General features: G+C 36.6%; 1 protein-coding gene across 1 annotated transcript in view; it reads right to left on the bottom strand.

Annotated features, from left to right (window-relative positions):
* Positions 1-24,829, bottom strand: part of LRRTM4 (leucine rich repeat transmembrane neuronal 4) — a 924,628-nt gene that overhangs the window by 77,718 nt on the left and 822,081 nt on the right. The window lies entirely within an intron of this gene.

Genomic DNA, 24,829 nt, shown 5'->3' with positions numbered 1-24,829 from the left:
TTCAATCTTTCCCAGCATCAGGGTCTTTCCCAGTGAGTCAGTTCTTCACATCAGGTGGCCAAAGTGTTGGAGTTTCAGCTTCAGCATCAGTCCTTCCAATGAACACGCAGGACTGATTTCCTTTAGGACTGACTGGTTTTATCTCCTTGCAGTCCAAGGGACTCTCAAGTCTTCTCCAACAGCACAGTTCAAAAGCATCAGTTCTTCAGCACTCAGCTATATTCATGGTCCAACTCTAACATCTATACATGACTACTGGTGAAACCATAGCTTTGACTAGATGGGCGTTTGTTGGCAAAGTATGTCTCTGCTGTCTAGGTTGGTCATAGCTTTTCTTCCAAGGAGCAAGTGTCTTTTAATTTCATGGCTGCCATCACTATCTGAAGTGATTTTTGAGCCCCCCCCCCAAAAAAAAAGTCTGTCACTGTTTTCGTTGTTTGCCCATCTGTTTGCCATGAATGGGACAAGAATCCATAATCTTAGTTTTTTGAATGTTGAGTCCTAAGTCAACTTTTCCACTCTCCTCTTTCACTTTCAAGAGGCTCTTTAGTTCTTCACTTTCTGCCATAGGGGTGATGTCATCTGCCTATTTGAGGTTTTTGGTATTTCTCCTGGCTATCTTGACTCCAGCTTGTGCTTCATCTAGCCTGGCATTTTATGTGATGTACTCTGCACATAATTTTAATAAGCAGGGTGGTGATATACAGCCTTGATGGACTCCTTTCCCAACTTGGAAAGAGTCTGTTGTTCCATGTCTGGTTCTACCTGTCGCTTCTTGACCTGCATACAGATTCCTCAGGAGTCAGGTAAGGTGGTCTGGTATTCCCATCTCTTGAAGAATTTTCCACTCTTTATTGCGATATACATAGTCAAAGGCTTTGGCATAATCAATAAAGCAGAAATAGATGTTTTTCTGGAATTCTCTTGCTTTTTCTATGATCCAATGGATGTTGGCAGTTTGATCTCTTATTTCTTTGTTTTTTCTAAATCCAGTTTGAACATCTGGGATTTCATGGTTCACATACTGTTGAAGCCTGGCTTGGAGAATTTTGAGAATTACTTTGCTAGTGTGTGAGATGAGTGCAGTTGTGTGGTAGTTTGAACATTCTTTGGCATTGCCTTTCTTGGGATTGGAATGAAAACTGAAACTTTTCCAGTCCTGTGGCCACTGCTAAGTTTTCCAAATTTGCTGCCATATTGAGTTCATCACTTTCACAGGGTCATCTCTTAGGATCTGAAACAGCTCAGCTGGAATTCCATCACCTCCACTAACTTGACTTCACATTCCAGGGTATCTGGCTCTAGGTGAGTGATCACACCATCGTGATTATAAGTCATGAAGATCTTTTTGTACAGTATCTTCTGCTTCTGTTAGGTCTGTTTCTGTCCTTTATTGTGCTCATCTTTGCATGAAATGTTCCTTTGGTATCTCTAATTTATTTGAAGAGATCTCTAGTCTTTCCCATTCTGTTGTTTTCTTTCTTTTCATTGAACACTGAGGAAGACTTTCTTATCTCTCCTAGCTATTCTTTGGAACTCTGCATTCAAATGGGTATATCGTTCCTTTTCTCCTTTGCCATTAGCTTCTATTCACAGCTATTTGTAAGACCTCCTCAGACAATCATTTTGACTTTTGCATTTCTTTTTCTTGAGGATGTATGCTCTTGATCACTGCTTCCTGTACAATGTCATGAACCTCTGTCGATAGTTCTTCAAGCACCCTATCAGATCTAATCCTTTGAATCTATTTGTCACTTCCACTGTATAATCATAAGGGATTTGAATTAGGTCTTACCTGAATGGTCTAGTGGTTTTCACTAGTTTCTTCAATTTGAGTCTAGATTTGGCAATAAGGAGTTCATGATCTCAGCCACAGTTAACTCCCAGTCTTGTTTTTCCTGACTGTATAGAGCTTTTCCATTTTGGCTGCAAAGAATATAGTCAATCTGATTTCACTATTGACCATCGGGTGATGTCCATGTGTAGAGTCTTCTCTTGTGTTGTTGGAAGAGGGTGTTTGCTATAACCAGTGCGTTCTCTTGGCGAAATTTTGCTAGCCTTTCCCTGGTTCATCTTGTACTCCAAGGCCAAATACACCTGTTACTCCAGGTATCTCTTGACTTCATAATTTTGCATTCCAGTCAGTTATGATGAAAAGAACATCTTTTTTTGATGTTAGTTCTAGAAGGTCTTGCATAGGAGTGCAAAAGTAATTATTTTCATAGACATGCAAATTCTGTCTTCTCTGGTGGAGATTCAGTTGATTCTTCCCAACATCCCTTTTCAGTTTTTGCTTCTATTTACATAATCCTTCAATATTCTTATCTATAATTATGTCTGTCTTTTGCATACTTTTGACCAGTTATAACAGCTGCCTGGTTTTCTCATAAATTAATGAGCATAAAAAATCTAGAATGTGTATTTTTTATATCTTCATTTTAGTCATAACTTTATCTTTTTTGAAATAAAATCAACAATGACATGTTTACTGCAGGGAATAAAAGCTGTTTTCCTTCAACTGATACTCATACATTCTTGCAAATGTAGTATTTTCATGTTCTCTTTGGAATGTTTTCATGTTCAATAAATTCAAACCATTTAATAAATCCTTGTTCTGAGTGGTACCAATACACTTACTTCATTATATTAACCATCAAATTACTTTAACTGTTGCTTATGCTTGTATCACTAATGCTAAAGTAGACAGTCAGTAACAGAATATAATCCTTTCCCTAGGGAAATTTAGAATATAATGAGGAAATTCAGTTAAGTCAGTTCAGTTGCTCAGTCATGTCTGACTGTTTGCAACCCCATGGATTGCCACAGGCCAGGCTTCCCTGTCCATTACCAACACTTGGAGCTTGCTCAAATTCATGTCTATCAGGTTGGTGTTGCCATACAATCATCTCCTCCTCTGTCATTCCCCTTCTCCTCCTGCATTCAATCTTAGTTATTAATTATCTGTCCATATTAGATAGTTTTACAATACTTGCTAAATGAATTATCAGTTAATAATGATTCCAGTTAATAAGAGTTATGATAAAATACCAAAGGAATATTTTAGCATTGTTTCCTGGCATTTCAGAGGCAGATAAATGTGATTGGTCACAAAAGTTTTTAATGAAAGGATAGGTGTTTGGGATTGAATTTATTGGGCCATCTAGTTTGGGTAGGATCTAAATAGTTATGGAGAATAATGGAGTGGTTTCCAAATAGGGAAACAGTGTGATCATATGGATCAAGACAGATTTCACAGAATGTACCTGGTAGACATGAAATGACACTTTAAACATAACCAATGCCTCCATTTTAGGTTACTTTTTATTAATGTATTTATTTAGACACATTTGCTAAACATTTACATTGTTTGAAGGAAACTTTTCCAGGAATTAAGGCCTTAGTGATGTGAGCTAGATAAAAATGTCCCAGGTCTCTAGAAAGGCAGACAAAAAGCAAACTTTAAAAATAAACATACCAGATACTTTTAGAATGGTATGTCTTATATAGTAAAGAAAATAAAGTAATAGAGTGGAGAATGACTAGAGGCAATGGCTTTTTAAAATGTCCATGAAGCTTTAGACAGACAAGGAAATTTCCCCAAGAAAGGCATTTTATCTGAGACCTGAATGATAAGAAGTAACAAAGAGTAGTTGAAAATTGAAAAGTGTAAAGACACAATGGGAAATGAGCATGACCAGAATATAAACAAAGGAGAGTAGTTAGTATGTGTTGAGCAACATAAAGTAGTGAAAAATTGAGTGGGGAAATCTCCTTTTCAGAGAGGAAGGCAGTGATTTGTTGTAAGATTAATAATGGCCCCTTGAATATGTTTATGTCCTAGCCCCCAGAACTTGTGCTGTGATTAAACGGAGAATCATGAGACGTGGAGGTTATCCTGAATTATATGAATGGATCCAATGTAATCACAAGTGTTCTTATAAGAGGTAGGCAGGAGTCAGAGAGAATTTGATATTTTTAGAGTATTTTAGATGATAAAAACATTTATATTTAGTACTAAAATGTGATAAAAGAGAGAATGGAGAGAAGCAGAGAAGATTAAGGAGGAAAAAATGATCTACTTTACATTTTTATAAGACATTCTAGATTCTGGATGTAGAATTGGATTAAGGAGCTAAGTGTTGAAGCAAAGAGTACAAGCAAAGAAGTTACTTCAGCAATCCAAGCTAGAGATAATAGCTGATCGGGCCATTCTGACAGCACTGGGTATATAGAGTAGTGAGTGGGGAGTGGTGGGAGTACAGGGAAATATTATGAACATGAATTTAATTGATAAACTGCTGGGTTGGCTAAGATGGGGAGAGAATGGTATCACTGATGACCTTATTTGACTTCAGCAACTGTGTGCCTGATGATGTCATTTAGTGAAAGGAAATGACTACGAGAGATACAGGAATGAGGATTTTAGGGTGATGGGTATGGAAACAGGTCAAAAAGTCCCTTTTGTATACATTAAGTATAAAATACTGGATAGATTTCTGGCTTCTGAATACACTGTTTGGGCAGAAGCAGAGCTATAAAAACATATTGAATGACATTACCTAGAGAGAGAATGCAGGAGGTGAGATGAAAAGACTTAAGACTGAGCCTGGGGCATTAAAACATTAAGAGGTTAAGTGAAGGAGAAAATACTACAAAAAGAGTATGAGAAAGAGCAGGCATTAAAATAGGAGGAAACTAAGAGACTATGGAGCTGTAATCTTCCAAAAGCAGAAATTATTTAATAAAGGAAGTCTTTTTCTGACTATTTTAAAACAAATAAAGGAAGTGAACACTGAATTTGCTAGTCGAGAGTAATTGATACCTGTGTTAAAAGTAAGTTTCATTGTATTTCAGTGAATGCAAGTCCACTTCATTGGAAGGATTGATGCTGAAGCTGAATCTCCAATACTTTGGTCATCTGATGTGAAGAACTGACTCCTTGGAAAAGACCCTCATGCTGGGAAAGATGAAGGCAGGAGGAGAAGGGGACGACAGAGGATGAGATGGTTGGATGGCATCACTGACTTGATAGACATGAATTTGAGCAAGCTGTGGAAGTTGGTGATGGACAGGGAAGCCTGGTGTGCTGCAGTCCATGGGGTCACAAAGAGTCAGACACAACTGAGTGACTGAAGTGAACTGAACTGAAGTCTACTTACATCGTTGAAGAGACAATGAGAAATTAGAAAGAGGTGATTACATACCAGCAAAATGTTATCCAAAGTTTTGCTATGAAAAAGACCAAAGAAATGTCATGGTAAAATGGAACAGAAACATTTTTCCGTAATATTTAAAATGAAGATGAGTATCAAGTGTAACTGTTAATGATGCAAAGAATTTAGCAAAACTAAGAGAAGTTTCCAAACAAAACAAAACATGAATATAGCAGCAAAGAATTTAGGATTAAGTGAAACTGAAGTCGCTCAGTCATGTCTGACTCTTTGCGACCCCATGGACTGTAGCCCTCTAGGCTCCTCTGTTCATGGGATTCTCCAGACAAGAATACTGGAGTGGGTTGCCATTTCCTTCTCCACAATTTAGGATTAGGGACAGCTAATTTTGAATCCAAGTATCTGCACTCTGCACACATCTTAAATAAGTTTTGTAAACACATTCAATATTACCCAGTAATTCAAAAAGGAAAAATGTAAGGTTGACAATATTAAGGACTACATTGATATACACTGATATACTCTATAAGAATTTGGAAAGTTAGACAATGAAATTTTTGAAATGTAAACTACTTCATAGAAATAAATAAATTTGTTTACATATTATATATGCAACTTATGTACCATATAATGTATGTATAATATGTAGTATACATATAATGCATAATACATGCATATAATATACAGTATATACATGTGATATACAATGTATGTATAGATGATGTATTTTGAAATTCAACTGTAGGGAATTCAATAGCTAAAAAGCCAGGATTTAACAGTACCTTCAATGAATTGCATTAAACTATTTAAAAAATTGTATGTTACCCAGAAGAAAGATTTTGTCAGCCATTAAAGCCAAAATAAAAGGAAAGTCACTGGGAAAGGTGCTAATCACAATGATTTAAGAATGATGCAGAAATAAGTGTACATTAATTATTACCCCCAAACATCTCTGTCTCCTATGGAAAGTCCATATCTGGAGTAGAAATAACTACACGGTTCTGTAGTCAAGAGGATGTACATTTATAGTCTTGAAAGGGAGCTCATCATGATCTCAAGTGTGGCTTCTAGTATTTACAAGCAGGCACTTTCAGCTTGATTGATCCTGTTCCCTTGTTTTGTTTCCATGCTCACAAAGCCATCCTCGTGCTTTTAAATACATCTAGCTCATGAAGGGAAAGGGCTGACGTGATGGACCTTTGAGTATTTCTCTGTCTTGAGACTGTTAGTTCTTGTGGTAAATCAATAAACTGGTTGGTGATTTTGATTTGACTTTTGATTACATTGGATGGCAAAGGAGAAAATATGCCAATCATATTTTTGAATTTAAGTATTAAAAATTAAGTTGAATTTAAGTATTTCCAGGTCCTATGGCATTACCAGTAATTTCAAATCTGAACACATCTGAAATAGTCTCTCAGGACCTAATTGTTTCCGTACTTGAAGAGAAAGTTTTTGAGTCTTAAAAGAGCAGCATCAAATCCCAGAGGTTTGCCCTTACAATTCACCTTCTTTGCTGGTTACTGAGTGTGAGTCTTCATTAAAACAAAAGCACACTACAGATAATATACATGTTTCGATGCTGTTCTCTCAAAACATCCCGACAAGTGCTCAGGCCTGGTGCACGGGGAAGACTCAGAGGGATGGGGTAGAGAGGGAGGTGAGAGGGGGGATCGGGATGGGGAATACATGTAAATCCATGGCTGATTCATGTCAATGTATGACAAAACCCACTACAATATTGTAAGGTAATTAGCCTCCAACTAATAAAAATAAATGAAAAAAAAAAACACATCAAAAGCACATACTGCTTCATTCTTTCCTCTGAATGCTGCTCGGATTCGATCTAAGGATCATGGTGATACTAGAAACTGCACACTGTGATGACTGGATGGATTAGCATGTATTTCATGCTAGTGTCTTGATGTCTTGAATTAACATGCATTCCATGGCACTGAGAAATTTCTCATCTGATTTCTGAAAATATGTCATTTAAATTGACCATATTTAAGATTCATCTATAAAAAGTTGTACACGAGTATAATGAAATCAGTCAAATAATTTTACTTCTTAGATTTGCATGTTTAAGGTTGACATATGAGTACTGATGAAATTAAAAATACATTGTTTTAGTTTTTGCAAATATTAATGGCTATTAAGATGCCTCATGCATGATTTCAAAGCTCTCTCTTCATGGGAACTAGATAGATATAATACTACTACTGGTATTATTGTTTTCTCTTAGGAATCAGGTTTTTCATTTTCCACAGTTACTTACTCTAAATATAGTATCCTAGTTTGGGACTACAATAGAACAAATGAAATGTTATTTTCAGAACACACAGGAAAATGTCATTTGTTTTTTGTTTTTTTTTTCCACTTACAAGTTTTTTTTTTTTTCTTTTTTATATTGTAGTGGCTTTTGTCATACATTGACATGAATCAGCCATGGATTTACATGTATTCCTCATCCCGATCCCCTCTCCCACCTCCCTCTCTACCCGATCCCTCCCGGTCATTTGTTTTTATTCTTGGGAAATAGTGAGAGAAAAAAATATTTTCTGTCTGTTAGAAAAGTCTTGCTTAGGCCTTAGTGTTTACGTGTGTTAGTTGCTCAGTCGTGTCCGGCTCTTCACGATCACGTGGACTATAGAGCCCACCCGGCTCCTCTGTTCCATGGGATTCTCTGGGCAAGAATACTGGAGTGGGTTGCCATTTCCTTCTCCAAGTGTTTACATATCAGATTTAAAGAAAAGAACAATCATTCCTTTTATCATTCCTTTATTATTACCATTTCTGGGGGATAGAATTATCTCTTGTGAGCTTCTCTTCCACGTTGACTGATCTGTAAGTGATTGCCTGATTGCCTAAGCATGCCATTTAGGACGCTACTGAGGCTCTAAAGAGTTGCTGCTCCCTTCCAAATTGCAGTAAAGTAGAAAAGCTCTTAAAACTTCAAGAGGCAAAGGCCATTTCCATTTCAACTCTTCCATAATTGCATCTTATTTGGGCCCAAATGCCATATGTGTAGTCTATAAAAATGGAGCAGTAATATGAAGTGGAAGTGATATTACTGTAATGCATATTTCAAAGAGACAGTGCTAGTTCTCTTGACTTCCTATTCCTTGAAGTGTTCAGATAATGAATTGATGACACTTATGAAGAATCTGAAAAATTTCTTCTGAAGTATTCAGGGCAATGCTGCCCTTTAAGAGAGGATAGGAGGAAAGAGTACAGATCCATTAGGGAGATAACAATTTTTTACTACTTCTGTGACATTGTGGGTAACACAAATATATGATTGAATTTCCTTTTGTGTTTTCAAAAGCAGACTTTGCCTCTTTATTTGCAAAAGCTGCTTTGAACTAATTTAAACTTGAATGAACATGGCGCCTACTACAGTTACTGCCTCCTCATATAACTGAAAGCAAATTCATCTTTGAGCTCCCAGATTGTTTTCACTTCGCAGCTGTAGAAGAATGGAGCAAATTTAGTATGCCTAGCACAAAGCCAATCATTAGCCCAATATACCTTTGCAGTCTTGCTTAGTCATTCCCACCTTCAATCCTAATTTCTGCTTTAAAACCTCAACTTTGATGTAAATTTCTCTTTAATTCTTGGTCTGTAATATCTAGTTAGTCATCAGGCCTTGAGATGCTTCTTCTGTAATTTATTACCACAGAATATACTTATATTTTGCCCCAGAGCTTCTGTTTTGAAGAGCCTACTTCTGTTTGTATTCCAGTTATGACCTTTCCCATGTATTGACATCTGTGGAACTAAGGAAATGAGCCCATTTCCTTTAAAGTCTGTGCTGTCCTTAAAAGGTCCAAACCTCAGAACCCAGATCTTGAATTCTCTGCTCAAATAACGCCAAATCTCATTTCCACTGGAGATCAGGCACCCAGGCTTAATAAACAACCTAGAAGCAACTGATGGCCGGGACTGAAATAGTTATGGGTTGAGGGCATCCATACCATGTGTATGATGCTCCCTAAATGCAGGAAGACTTAGAAATAAGAAAAGAAGAGAAGCAGGATGCAAACTAGGTGTGTCCAATCGTACTCTTTCTTCAATCCCACAAATATTAGGGTTGTTCCTGCCTACAGTGTTCAGTTTAATTCTACCATTAGCTAGCTTAATTGGTCATTTTGTTTCATGGAGAAGCTCCCACTTATGACATCTGAGTTCATAGAGTCTGCACTACAATCTGATCCTTGATTATAGATTGTTATGTGACTGCTTTTTGATTGGTTGTGGGCTCTCCTTACTCCTTGTAATCACATACAGATTGTGTTTACTGCTTAGTACACTATCATGCATATATTTGTTACTAAGTTCAACTTGCTATACAAAATATAGAGAACAAGGTACGTGTTTCAATTAATCTGATTTCCTCTTCTATTTTTCTTTGGATTGTTGATTTTATTAATGTGCCCAGGAAAAGTGAAATCAATGTGTTCTAGCAGCATCTTGTTCTTGACTCCCCTAGAGTACTGGACCTCTACTGTACATTTTAATTCATCAAGATTGTAGACTTCATAGTTTTCACTTATACAATTTGAGTTGATTTATTTTTTGAATAACAGAATCATGGAGAATGAAGAAACATGAATGACCATTCAGTTTACTCCCTTTCTATGGCAGGAATCCACAGCATCCTTGAAGATGGCTAAAGATTAATTGTCCATCTAATTAGCTATACTTAGACTACCAGATCCATATATTACAGGACTCTGAGAAGTTTTAAACTGACCAATATATAATAAAAACTGCCCAGAATAGAAATAAATCTCATAATTTTACATAGCAGAAGTAACAGTAATTTGATGACCAAGGCTACTATTCTTTCACGGGAGAATCTTAGAGACCCCAGATTCATTCATGCCCAGTGTCCACATGGAACATTGTTTTTACCATTATCAAAGGATTCACATTTCTATAAACTTATGCTATCTTATATTTAATTCAGCTGTATCTACTCAGTTTTTTTCTTTTATGTTTCTCATTCAGGGATTTTTTTTTATTATCTGCAAAAAAAAAAAAAAATATGAAAGGACAAACTAACACTGGAAAGAAAATTTAAACTTGCTAGCCTAATAGCTTTGCTCAACTATTTATTTACTTATTTTTAAATTTTTATTGAAATATAGTTGATTTACAATGTTGTGATAGTTTCAGGTATACAGCAATGTGATTTAGTTTTATATATGTGTGTGTGTATTGTTTTTTATAGTCTCTTCCTTTACAAGTTACTACAAGATACTGATATAGCTCCCTGTGCTGTATAGTAGGTCCTTGTTGGTATCTATTTTATGTACTGTTGCTGCTCAGTTGCTAAGTCTTGTCTGACTCTTTGTGACCCCCTGGACTGCAACATGCCAGGCTCCCCTGTCCTTCATCATCTCCCTGAGTTTGCTCAAATTCATGTTCATTGAGTCAGTGATGCTATCTAACCATCTCATCCTCTGCCACACCCTTCTTTTGCCTTCAGTCTTTCCCAGCATCAGGGCCTTTTCCAATGAGTCAGCTCTTTGCATCAGGTGGCCAAAGTTTTGGAACTTCAGCTTGAGCATCACTTCCAAGGAATATTCAGGGTTGATTTGCTTTAGGATTGACTGGTTTGGTCTCCCTGCAGTCCAAGGGACTCTCAAATGTCTTCTCTAGCACCACAATTTGAAAGTACCAATTCTTCATATAGTAGTGTATATATTTTAATCCCAAACTCCTAACTTATCCCTCTATCCCTTTCCCTTTGGTGTCCATGAGTTTGTTTTCTATATTCGAGTCTATTTCTGTTTTTCTTTTTCTTCTTCTTCTTCTTTTTTAAAAAATATTTTTAAACTTCTTCCCCCCCCAATTATTTTTATTAGTTGGAGGCTAATTATTTTATAATATTGTAGTGGGTTTTGCCATACATTGACATGAATCAGCCATGGATTTACATGTGTTCCCCATCCTGTACCCCCCTCCCACCTCCCTCCCCATCCCATCCCTCTGGGTCATCCCAGTGCACCAGCCCCGAGCACTTGTCTCATGCATCCAACCTGGACTGGCGATCTGTTTCACACTTGATAATATACATGTTTCGATGCTGTTCTCTCAGATCACCCCACCCTCACCTTCTCCCATAGAGTCCAAAAGTCTGTTCTATACGTCTGTGTCTCTTTTTCTGTCTTGCATATAAGGTTATCATTCCCAGCTTTCTAAATTCCATATATATGCATTAATATACTGCATTGGTGTTTTTCTTTCTGGCTTACTTCACTCTGTATAATGGGCTCCAGTTTCATCCATCTCATTAGAACTGATTCAAATGAATTCTTTTTAAAGGCTGAGTAATATTCCATTGTATATATGTACCACAGCTTCCTTATCCATTTGTCTGCTGATGCGCATCCAGGTTGTTTCCATGTCCTGGCTATGATAAACAGTGCTGTGATGAACATTGGAGTACACGTGTCTCTTTTAGATCTGGTTTCCTCTGTGTGTGTGCCCAGGAGTGGGATTGCTGGGTCGTACGGCAGTTCTATTTCCAGTTTTTTAAGGAATTTCCACACTGTTCTCCATAGTTTGCATTCCCACCAACAGTGTAAGAGGGCTCCCTTTTCTCCACATCCTCTCCAGCATTTATTGCTTGTAGACTTTGGATAGCAGCCATTCTGATTGGTGTGTAATGGTACCTCATTGAGGTTTTGATTTGCATTCCTCTGATAATGAGTGATGTTGAGCATCTTTCCATGTGTTTGTTAGCCACCTGTATGTCTTCTTTGGAGAAATGTCTGTTTAGATCTTTGGCCCATTATTTGATTCGGTCATTTATTTTTCTGGAATTGTTTGCTCAACTATTTAATACTTTCTATAGCATGTATAATCCCAAACATACACTTCATCAGCTAATAAGAAGGTATATTCCTTGATAATTGATCATTTAATTATCAACTTTTGCTATAATGATTTGAAAAACTGTTGTTGTTCAGTTACTAAGCTATGTGCAACTCTTTGCAACCACATGGACTGCAGCAGACCAGGCTTCTCTCTCTTTCATTATCTCCTGGAGTTGGTTCAAACTCATGTTCATTGAGTTGATGATGCATTCAACCACATCATGCTCTGTCTCCCCCTTCTACTGCCTTCAGTCTTTCCCAGCATCAGGGTCTTTTTCAAGGAGTTGGATCTTTGCATCAGGTTGCCAAAGCATTAGAGCTTCAGCTTTACTATCAATACTTCCAATGAATGTTCAGGACTGATTTCCCTTAGGATGGACTGGTTGGAGCTCCTCGCAGTCCCAAGGGACTCTTAAGAGTCTTCTCCAGCACCACAGTTCAAAAGCATCGATTCTTTGGTGCTCAACCTTCTTTATTGTCCACCTCTCATCTCCATACATGACTACTGGAAAAAAACCCATAGCGTTGAGTGTATGGACCTTTGTCACCAAAGTGATGTTTCTGGTTTTTAATATGCTGTCTTCAGTTGTCAGAGCTTTTTCCCCCAAGGACCAAGTGTCTTTTAAATTTGTGACTGTAGTCACCATCCACAGTGATTTTAGAGCCCAAGAAAATAAAATCTGTCACTGTTTCCACTTGTCCCCCATCTTTTTACCATGAAGTGATGGGACCAGATGCCATGATCTTATTAGTTTTTTGAATGTTGAGTTTTAAGCCAACATTTTCACTCTCTTCTTTCAGCCTCATCAAGAGGCTCTGTAGTTCCTCTTTGCTTTCTGCCATTGAAGAGGTATCATCTGTATATCTGAGGTTGTTGCTTTTCCTGGCAATCTTGATTCCAGCTTGTGATTAACCATCCTGGCATTTCGCATAATGTACACTGCATATAAGTTAAAAAAGCAGGGTGACAGTGTATAGCCTTTATGTACTCCTATCCCAATTTGGAAGCTGTCCATTGTTCCATGTCCAGTCTAATTGTCATTTCTTGACTAGCATACAGGTTTCTCAGGAGGCAGGTAAAGTGGTCTGATATTCCCATCTCTTTTAAGAATTTTCCACAGTTTATTGTGATCCACACAGTCAAAGGCTTTGGTATAGTCAATGAAGCAGAAGTAGATTTTTTTTTTTTCTGGAATTCTCTTGTCTTTTCTATGATCCAATGGATGTTAGAAATTTGATGTTTGATTCCTCTGCCTTTTCTCAATCCATCTTTCACATTTAGAAGTTCTCAGTTCACATATGGTTGAAGCCTGTCTTGAAGATTTGAGCATTACTTTGTTAGCATGTGAAATGAGCATAATTATACAGTAGTTTGAACATTCTTTGGCATTGCCTTTTATGAAGGATTGGAATGAAAGCTGATTTTTTTTCCCAGTCTTGTGATCACTGCTGAGATTTTCTAATTTGCTGACATATGGAGTATAGCACTTTAACAGCATCATCTTTTAGGATTTGAAAAAGCTCAGTGGAATTCTATCACCTCCACTAGCTTTTTCATAGTAATGTTTCCTGAGTCCCACTTGACTTCACACTCGGAATGTCTGAAGTGACCACACTATCATGGTTATCTGGGTCATTAAGACTTTTTTTTTTTGGTATAGTTCTGTATATTCTTGCCACCTGTTGTTAATCTCTTCTGCTTCTGTTAGGTCCTTGCTATTTCTGTACTTTATTGTCCCCGTCTTTGCTTGAAATGTTCCCCCAGTATCTCTAATTTTCTGGAAGAGATCTCTAGGTTTCTCCCTTCTATTGTTTTCCTCTATGTCTTCACATTGTTTGCTTAAGAAGGCTTTCTTATCTCCCTTCACTATTCTTTGGGTTATTCTCCCCTATTCTCACTATTCTCCCCTCTGCATTCAGTTGTATATCTTTCCCTTTCTTCTTTGCTTTTTATTGTTCTTCTTTTCTCAGCTATTTGTAAGTCCTCCTCAGACAACCACTTGACCCTCTTGCATTTCTTTTTCTTGGGGATGGTTTTGGTCACCACCTCCTTTACAATATTATGAACCTCCATCCATAAATCTTCAGACATTCTGAATTTGACTTAGGTCATACCTGATTGCAAAATGGTTTACCTCAAATTCATGATCCAATGACTATACTCCAACAAATATGTTCATTATCAGTGAAAATTTTGATGTCTGAAAGAAAGGATGTTAGAATGCTAGCATTTTTGTCCAACTCCTCTATCCTCTATCCTATATCCTTTGTCCAATATCCTATTGTTACTAACCACTTCCCCATCTTTCCTGAGAATTTAACCTTTAATGGGCCTTAATATTGGAAATATCAAGCCCCTGTGGACACTGTCAATGTGGGTACAATTCAGATGTTAGCTTTAGTATCTTTACCATGTTTCTTCTTTTTTTTTTAGAATTTATATGTTGGTACATGTCTGTTGCAGTGCAGAAATTAAATGCAATCCATAGCTGACACAGTATTGTATCTTTGTAGATGTATCATTTTGGATTCTTTAAATCTTAAGTAATATTAGAATTGGCAACATTAAAAACATTCTATTTTGCAGAAATTCTCTGTGGATTGTTATGTTAGTGGTTAAAAACAGTTTAGTGATTTCCAGGAAGATGTTTGGGGGTTTGGATACACTTGGAACCCGTTCTTTTCCTTCAATTTAAAATAATGTAATATAGGTTCCCACTGTCTGAAAATTTGCTCTCCAACACACTGGCAGACACAAATTAGGTTTTGATACTTAGAGATGTCTGTGTTCTGCTTTATTGTATTGCTTTTGTTTAGCATGTCTGAGTTTCCTATCACCAATTTAATTGTAAACCATTTGGAAGTTTATCTTAGGCTTCTTTGCATCCGTATTGAACATAAAATACGTTGAATGTGAAGCAGGTACTTTACACAACTTGAATCAACTGTATTCAAGTTGATTAAGCTTCACACACACACATTCACACACACACATACACATGGTTTCCCTGAAACCACCTGGATTGCCAATGTTATGATAGAATATAGTCTCTCCTATAGTCTGTTTTCTAATACATCATTTTAGTGAGTCTTTGAAGTGATTCTTTTATCTATTCTGTTTATTAGGGTAGAGAAGACTAAGAAATGCTTAGATGCTGGATGAAAATCTGTTAAAATGTGAATTAATATTTTTACCTTTTCTATAATGTTTGAATTTTCTCAATGTATATTCAATTTATAACAAAAATGTTTTAGAATGAGTATATTTTGATATTAACAGACAGAATTTTAAACAAAAACAATCTAATCACTAAGTCTTGCCATTTTAAATTAACCTCAACTCATGAATGAGAAAGTGAGAATGATTAAAAACTAGCTGACAGCAAATTTGGAAAACTCAGCAGTGGCCACAGGACTGGAAAAGGTCAGTTTTCATTCTAATCTCAAAGAAAGGCAATGCCAAAGAATGTTCAAACTATTGAACAATTGCACTCATTTCACACACTAGCAAAGTAATGCTCAAAATTCTCCAAGCTAGTGTATTCTCCAACAGTACGTGAACCTAGAACTTCCAGATGCTCAAGTTGGATTTAGAAAAGGCAGAGGAACCAGAGATCAATTTGCCAACATCCGTTGGATCATAGGAAAAGCAAGAGAATTCCAGAAAAACATCTACTTCTGCTTTATTGACTATATCAAAGCCTTTGACTCTATGGATCACAAAAAACTGGAAAATTCCTCAAGAGAATACCAGACAACCTGATCTGCCTCCTGAGAAATTTGTGTGCAGGTCAGGAAGTAACAGTTAGTACCGGACATGGAACAACAGACTGGTTCCAAATTGGGAAAGGAGAATGTCAAGGCTGTATATTGTCACCCTGTTTATTTAACTTATATGCAGAGTACATCATGTTAAATGCTGGGCTGGATAAAGCACAGCTGGAATCAAAATTTCTGGAAGCAATATCAATAACCTTGGATGTGCAGATGACACCACCCTATGGCAAAAGGCAAAGAGGAACTAAAGAGACTCTTGATGAAAGTGAAAGAGGAGAGTGAACAAGTTGGCTTAACACTCAACATTTAGAGAACTAAGATCATGACATCCAGTCCCATCACTTCATGGAAAGTCGATGGGGAGACAATGCAAACAGTGAGAGACTTTATTTTTTTTGGGGGGGGGCTCCAAAATCACTGCAGGTGGTGACTGCAGCCATGTAATTAAAAGACACTTGCTCCCTGGAAGAAAAACTATGGCCAACCTAGACAGCATATTAAAAATCAGAGACATAACTTTGTTGACAAAGTTCCATATAGTCAAAGCTATGCTCTTTGCAGTAGTCATGTATGGATGTGAGAGTTGGATCATGAAGAAATATGAGCACTGAATAATTGATGCTTTTGAACTGTGGGGTTGGAGAAGACTCTTGAGAGTCCTTTGAACTGCAAGGAGAGAAAATCAGCCAATCCTAAAGGAAATCAGTCCTGAATATTCATTGGAAAGACTGATGCTGAAGCTCCAATACTTTGGCCACCTGATGTGAAGAACTGACTCATTGGAAAAGACCCTGATGCTGGGAAAGATTGAAGGCAAGTGGAGAAGGGGATGACAGAGGACTAGATGGTTGGATGGGGTCACTGACCCGATGGACATGAGTTTGAACAAGCTCTGGGCATTGGTGACAGACAGGGAAACCTGGTGTGCTGCAGTCCACAGGGTCACAAAGAGTTGGACACAGCTGAACATCTTAACTGAACTGAACTGATAACTCCTCTAATGAACTTAAAAATGCTCAAGAGAAAGATGACTGCAAATCTCTAGGTGTGATGTGATGAAGGTCTGATTAAAGTTCAAGGTATTGCCATAGAAAGCTACAGAAGATTAGGGAAAATGTCAATAGAACATGCTGATTTATCTAACTCAGTGGCTGAAGTGCCCAGAGGAATTTAAACATCAAGTTGTTAATGCTGAGATAAGAGAAATGGTGTAGTACACAAGACACATTTTGATGCTATTAGCAACACTGGAAAGTTATAAAATAGAACCTGTTTTTGAGTTGGAAAAGTTATTGTGTGTTTTTGTGAGTCTGCAGTGACTGTTAGACATCTAAGTGGAACTGTGTATGAAGTATGGATCTGGAACTTGGGTGTGTGAGCATAGTTGAAAATACAGATTTGGGAGTTGTATGACATAGAAATAATGATTGAAACTGTAAAAGTAAATGAACTCTGCAAGAGAGTGATCATAAAGGGTGAAGAGTTTTATTTCAGAGCTCTTATTTTCCTTTAAAAGAATTCGCTGTGACTTACTCATCCACATCCATGCAACAAATTTGGATTGTAAATATGCCACTTGTCCTCCAACTTTGTATGGATGTTCTAAGTGGGTCAGAGTAGTTGAATCCATAAACTTAGCTATACCCAACATATTTTATCTCAGCATTGGAGAAAGTAAATTAAAAAAAATTAAAACACTTTAGCTGTCCTTGTATACATGATTGTTGACTTTCTCAGTTCAATTAACTATGTATTAGAATATCCACTTATAAACTTATGTTAGTCAATATATATTATCAATAAACATAATAACTTATAAGTGATGTTGTTAGTAAATACATAATAATGTTTTAATTGTATTATTATTTAAATTTATTATGACTATAAAATGTTTAGCATGCTCAGCATTAAAAATTATAAAAATTAAAAATAATTTCTTTTTAGAGAAAATAAAAGGATAATATTTGACATGTCTATATTTTAAATATATATTGTTCTATTTAATTATGAGTAATGAATATAACTTTTACATTTTCTTTTTTCTCATTTCCTCAGTGGCATTAGATATCCTTCATATAAGTAAGTCTTTACAGTGTATGTAATACTTCATTGACTAGATAACCATGATATAGTTGAACAAGCTCTTATTTTTGGACTAGAGCAATTTCCAGATATCAATTACTCTAATTCTTCAATAAGAGTATTTGTCCTTAAAATTTGGTTAGTTTTCTCTTTGAATATATTCCTAGAATTAGAATAGTGAATCAAGACTTGTTGGTGTACTTAAGGCTCTTGGTTCACATTATTGCAATCATGGAAGATAATTCCAGGTTCTATCGATGTATGTAAAGTTGTAAGTGATTGATTCTTTTGCTCCTGGCCTCAAAGAGCAGACTTCTTTAATAGCTGTACAAGGTAGTTTTAAGATCAGAGTAGAATTAACAGCCTCTTCACCCATTTCCATTCTGCTTGCTTTTATTCTGAGCAATATATCATTTCATCATAATCATATTCATCATGTATTTTAGAGAACATGCCATTTGGCCTGGGTATGCTTTCTCCATGGTCAATCATTCAAATTTCTACTCAAAGATTGCTTTTCAACTCTAAGCTAGGATTTGTGGAAATATCAAAATATTTAATGTGTCGACTTATATTATACTTGTATAGATGATGCATATATAAAAGGTATAGGTCTGTTTGGAAAGGCAATTTATATATAAAATTCAAGAAGAATAGGAGAAACACAATGCACAATGTTATACAGCAATAGTTGAATACACATCAAATGAGTATAACTAAATAATGTTGCTGGATATCATTCCAGTTCTATATAGATCAAGTTGCTGGCTGCAATACACCCTCAAAGGAATTTAGGATGAAACATCCTGTGTTTTGGATATATGGGACCCTAGAGAGTTAAAATGGAAGAATTTCAATAACACTAGATTCTTGCATCTTTTCATACATAGTTCAGTTCAGTTCAGTTCAGTCACTCAGTCGTGTCCGACTCTTTGCCACCCCATGAATCGCAGCAAGCCAGGCCTCCCTGTCCATCACCAACTCCTGGAGTTTACTCAAGCTCATGCCCATTGAGTCGGTGATGCCATCCAGCCATCTTATCCTCTGTCATCCCCTTCTCCTCCTGCCCCAATCCCTCCCAGTATCAGGGTATTTTCCAATGAGTCAGCTCTTTGCATCAGGTGGCCAAAGTATTGGAGTTTCAGCTTCAACATCAGTCCCTCCAATGAACACCCAGGACTGATCTGCTTTAGGATTGACTGGTTGGATCTCCTTGGGTCCAAGGGGCTCTTAAGAGTCTTCTCCAACACCACAGTTCAAAAGCATCAATTCTTTGCTCTCAGCCGTCTTTATAGTCCAACACTCACATCCATACACGACCACTGGAAAAACCATAGCCTTGACCAGACAGACCTTTGTTGACAAAGTAATGTCTCTTCTATTTAATATGCTGTCTAGGTTGGCCATAACTTTCCTTCCAATGAGTAAGTGTGTTTTAATTTCACGACTGCAATCACCATCTGCAGTGATTTTGGAGCCCCCAAAAATAAAGTCAGCCACTGTTTCCAGTGTTTCCCAATCTGTTTGCCATGAATTGATGGGGCTGGATGCCATGATCTTAGTTTCTGAATGCTGTGCTTTAAGACAACTTTTTCACTCTGCTCTTTCACCCTCATCAAGAGGCTATTTAGTTCTTCACTTTCTGCCATAAGAATGGTGTCATCTTCATATCTGAGGTTATTGATATTTCTCCCCGCAATCTTGATTCCAGCTTGTGCTTCATACAGCCCAGCATTTCTCATGATGTACTCTGCATATAAGTTAAATAAGCAGGATGACAATATACAGCCTTGATGTACTCCTTTTCCTATTTGGAACCAGTCTGTTGTTCCATGTCCAGTTCTAACTTGCTTCCTGACCTGCATACAGGTTTCTCAAGAGGCAGGTCAGGTGATCTGGTATTCCCATTTCTTTCAGAATTTTCCACAGTTTGTTGTGATCTATAGAGTCAAAGGTTTTGGCATAGTCAATAAAGCAGAAGTAGATGTTTTTCTGGAACTCTCTTGCTTTTTCGATGATCTAGCAGATGTTGGCAATTTGATCTCTGATTCCTCTGCCTTTTCTAAAACCAGCTTGAACATCAGGAAGTTCACAGTTCACATATTGCTGAAGCATGTCTTGGAGATTTTTGAGCATTACTTTACTAGCATGTGAGATGAATGCAATTGTGCGGTAGTTTGAGCATTCTTTGGCATTTCCTTTCTTTGGGATTAGAATGAAAACTGGTCTTTTCCAGTCCTGTGGCCACTGCTGAGTTTTCCATATTTGCTGGCATACTGAGTGCAGCACTTTCACAGCATGATCTTTTAGGATTTGAATTAGCTCAACTGGAATTCCATCACCTTCACTAGCTTTGTTCATAGTGACGCTTCCTAAGGCCCACTTGACTTAACATTCCAGGATGTCTGGCTCTAGGTGAGTGTGAGTGATCACACCATTGTTTATCTGGGTCATGAAGATTTTTTCTGTACAATTTTTCTGTGTATTCTTGCCACCTCTTCTTAATATCGTCTGCTTCTGTTAGGTCCCTAGCATTTCTGCCCTTTATTGAGCCCATCTTTGCATGAAGTGTTCCCTTGGTATCTCTAATTTTCTTGAAGAGGCCTCTAGTCTTTCCCATTCTATTGTTTTCCTCTATTTCTTAGGATTGATCGCTGAGGAAGGCTTTCTTATCTCTCCTGGCTGTTCTTTGGAACTCTGCATTCACACGAGTATATCTTTCCTTTTCCTTTGCTTTTTGCTTCTCTTCTTTTCACAGCTATATGTAATGCCTCCTCAGAGAGCCATTTTGCCTTTTTGCATTTCTTTTTCTTGGGGATGGTCTTGATTCCTGTCTCCTGTACAATGTCACGAACATCCATCCGTAGTTCATCAGGCACTCTGTATCAGATCTAGTCCCTTAAATCTATTTCTCACTTTTGCTGTATAGTCATAAAGGATTTGATTTAGGTCCTACCTAAATGGTCTAGTGGTTTTCCCCACTTTCTTCAGCTTAAGTATGAACTTGGCAATAAGGAGTTCATGATCTGAGCCACAATCAGCTCCCGGTCTTGTTTTTGCTAACTGTGTAGAGCTTCTCCATCTTTGGCTGCAAAGAATATAACCAATACGACTTTGGTGTTGGCCATCTGGTGATGTCCATGTGTAGAGTCTTCTCTTGTGTTGTTGGAAGAGGGTGTTTGCTGTGACCAGTGTGTTTTCTTTGCAGAACTCTATTAACCTTTGCCCTGCTTCATTCTGTACTCCAAGGCCAAATTTGCCTGTTACTCGAGGTGTTTCTTGACTTCCTACTTTTGCATTCCAGTCCCCTATAATGAAAAGGACATCTTTCTTGGGTATTAGTTCTAAAAGGTCTTGTAGGTCTTCATAAAACTGTTCAACTTCAGCTTCTTCAGCATTACTGGTCGGGGCATAGACTTGGATTACCGTGATACTGAATGGTTTGCCTTGGAAACGAACAGAGATCATTCTGTCGTTTTTGAGATTGCATCCAAGGGAAGCTCAGAGTGAGGGTCATTGGAACATCCAGTCTGTAGTAGGTCAGTCAAGTGATAACTTGGAATGGTGACTGGGCTCTGAAGTGGACAGGGAGGGTAATCTTGCAGGACTGAGCCTTAACTTATGGAATCTCTCATTATCTCTGGATAGATAGGGTCAGAACTGAGTTGAACTGTAGGACAATTTGCTGATGTGCTAGCATTGCTTTATGATATGGGGGAAATCCTTCACCTCTGTGCTGGAATTTTGGTGACCAGCAGATTTACTATTAGTTTATTAGTAAAACAGATTATTTGGGGTAACTAATAATGTCAAGATCCTTGTAATCTAACTCTGGTCTCATGTACATGTTTCCTCAAGAGTAATTATCCCCATAGTAACATCATAAGCAGGATGTAAGAGACTAATAATGATTTAACTTAGCTTAATGGGATCAAAATACTGAATATTAATTCTTCCTTGTGGATAATTTATTAGAAATATAACTTTGGTCCAACTGCATAACTTTTCTGAGCCACAATTTCAGTGTTTCAAAGACTCTTTGTATATTGCAATTGCTCAATAAATATTAGTCTCCCTCTTTGTTGTTTAGTTAATGACTTTGATAATGCCCATTTCAACATTTGCGAGCACCTACTCCAGAGCATTCTCCTGTCTTCTTTCTCATTTTCATCTTCTTCCTCACATCTTTCCAACAGGTCTCTCTTATCATGTCCTTTTGTTCCATTTTAATTTGTAAAGACACAGTGATGATACTATTTATAATTACCAGTTAACAAAAAATTTATATACACCAGAGTTTGTGATAAATGCTTTACATACTTGTCACTTAATTTTAACAGCAACCACATGCGATAAGATCTACCAAGCTTATTCCCTTATTCTTGTACAGGGAATAAAGTTTTGAAGATAAGTAGTTTCTCCATGTTACACAACTGGTAAGTAGCATAGCTGAGATTCAAATCCACATGTGGGCAAAATCCAAGATCTTGTTCAATTTAGCAAAGAACTTGCTTCCCAAAGTTTAAGGATGTAGAGAGAAAAATGTAACCAGAGGCTAAAGTATGTTTGACCACAAGTTGTTAAGATTGGTCCTATAGAAGTCATTTTAGTGTATCTTTCTTTTCTATTACAAGAACACTTTAATATTAAGTTATATTTCTAGAGTAAATAAAAATAATATATTATACAAAAAATCAGAGGATTTTCTTCATGTTGTATATAGCAGGTGAAATCTTAAAATGCGATCATCTATCATCCTTGAAGTTAAGAATGAAGGCAGAAGCAAAAATTAGGGAACATTCAAGTCATTTTTAGTACTGCTCAAATTTATAGTCTCAAAAGTGTCATAATCTTCAACTAATTAATATGTGAGATTCTTAATTGCATTTATCATTTAATTTATATTACTATAAGAAATTATTTTGGTTGAGCTATCTAGAAGCATATTTTCAACTTGCTTTTTTGTGTGTGTGTGTGTACAGTATAGTATAACAGTTGTTTTCTACTTCTAAGATTGTAGTTATTTTGTATAAGAATGCTTTCTATAATGTTTAACATATATCCCTAAATCAAGAAGAATAGCTTATTGAGTAGGAATAAATAATATAACAATTTCAGACTCTATTCTACTATTCTTCATGACAGCATAAAAGAATTTCAACTTGTGGAAACTATTTCTAATTTTGTTAGCTCAAATGCCTTTGCAAATTAGTTTTAGAATCCATTTCCCATTCCCCTACCTAACCTCCATTGAAGTAGAGGGTGGCATTTTGCTTCTCATTCTATTTGAAACTGATACTAATACTTACCACGTTCTGAAATGTTACAGTTTCTTCTGTGAATCACACCTCCAAAAACATCCAGAAATGCATGACAATTCATTTTAAGTAATAGGTGATATTTTAATAAAATGATATTTTTGAATTTACAATAAGATGGACCGGTTGACAAGAGCTCATTGATGGACTTAAAGGACTAAATAAACCATATATCACTTTTGATTTGATCTGGGAACATTTCAGCAATTTATACTGGATTTACTTATCAATTATTTCAGGATACCTACTTTTTGTTCTGAAAAGAAACCCATCCATCCAATTTGTTTTAATTTGCATAATTATTTTGTTTTTACCAAGAACATACTAACAACAAAATGTGTAACATCTATTCCTCAATAAAAAATTAAAGGGGACTTACATACCCATATGTGCCTGGAGAATCCCAGGGACGGCGGAGCCTGGTAGGCTGCCGTCTATGCGGTCACACAGAGTCGGGCATGACTGAAGCGACTTAGCAGCTGCAGATACATATACCCATATGGGAGCCAGATCACCTCAAGTCCTCTGTAATGTAAATACTCTGCACTAAAACATCTTTGTAGTATTTTTCCCAAGGATATTTACCATAATATAGAGTTAATTATGAAACTGTTAAAAGATAAAAAGAAATTAAGAGACAGTGTGAGGAAAATAAGAAGCACTCTCTCAAATAATTGCTGACAACAGATGGAGAGTCAGCGAAGTAGAGAGGTAACAGATATTTCATCCTCTATTGAAAATTTCTGAAAGGAAAGTTCTCAAAGCACAAACACAAAATTGTATTAATTGTTCTAGCCAGATCTCAGAGAAATTAAGACTCACAGAAGAAATAAAAAAGTCTTTAATTAACCTTTTTATAACTAAAAACATTTTGCTTTCTCTAAATCCTCATACAGTAATCTTAAAATAACACAAAAAGCAGTGAACTATTTTTAACATACGTTTACTTGACAATTTATAAATATCCATTTTTCTTATAATTAAGTAAGTATATTTACTAACATAGTAAGTCTCAATTGCATAATAAGACATTCTGATAGATTGTTTTGATTCTGTCATTTTCAATTAATCATGCATGTTTTCTGGAGATGGTTGTTTTGGAAAACTGTAGAAAAATAGTATTCTAACACAATATTTCCCACATAATGGAATAGAGTGTTTCCATTATTATTAATGGTAGAAAGTGGATTTGCATGTATCATATAACTAATTTTTTATCGATTGTTTATTATGCTTATAAACATATTTGGTTAATTTAGGTAATTTTAAAGTAACATTTTATATTTTTAAATACTTAATCTTGTAAAACTGCCCAAAGGAGTCTTTGTTCCATGGGTATGAGCAAACTCAGTGTCAGTGTCACACTAGGAAATTCTTGCTTAATCAAATGGTCCTGGAATTTTGAATTTTTCTTTTATTTACTTAGTGAGAATTATTGAATGTCTGAAGGAAGTGGCAAGTGACTACAGTATTTTTTGCCTGGAAAATTCCATGTACAGGGGGGCCTGGTGGGCTACAGTCCATGGGGTTGCAAAGAGTCAGACACGACTGAGAGATTAACATTATATGCCAGACACCAAATCTGGCCCTGAGG

Source organism: Odocoileus virginianus, chromosome 2 (assembly GCF_023699985.2).
Source record: "Odocoileus virginianus isolate 20LAN1187 ecotype Illinois chromosome 2, Ovbor_1.2, whole genome shotgun sequence".
Lineage (NCBI taxonomy): Eukaryota > Metazoa > Chordata > Mammalia > Artiodactyla > Cervidae > Odocoileus > Odocoileus virginianus.
Note: the sequence above shows the minus strand (reverse complement) of the source record. Positions and strands in the feature narration are given on the sequence as shown.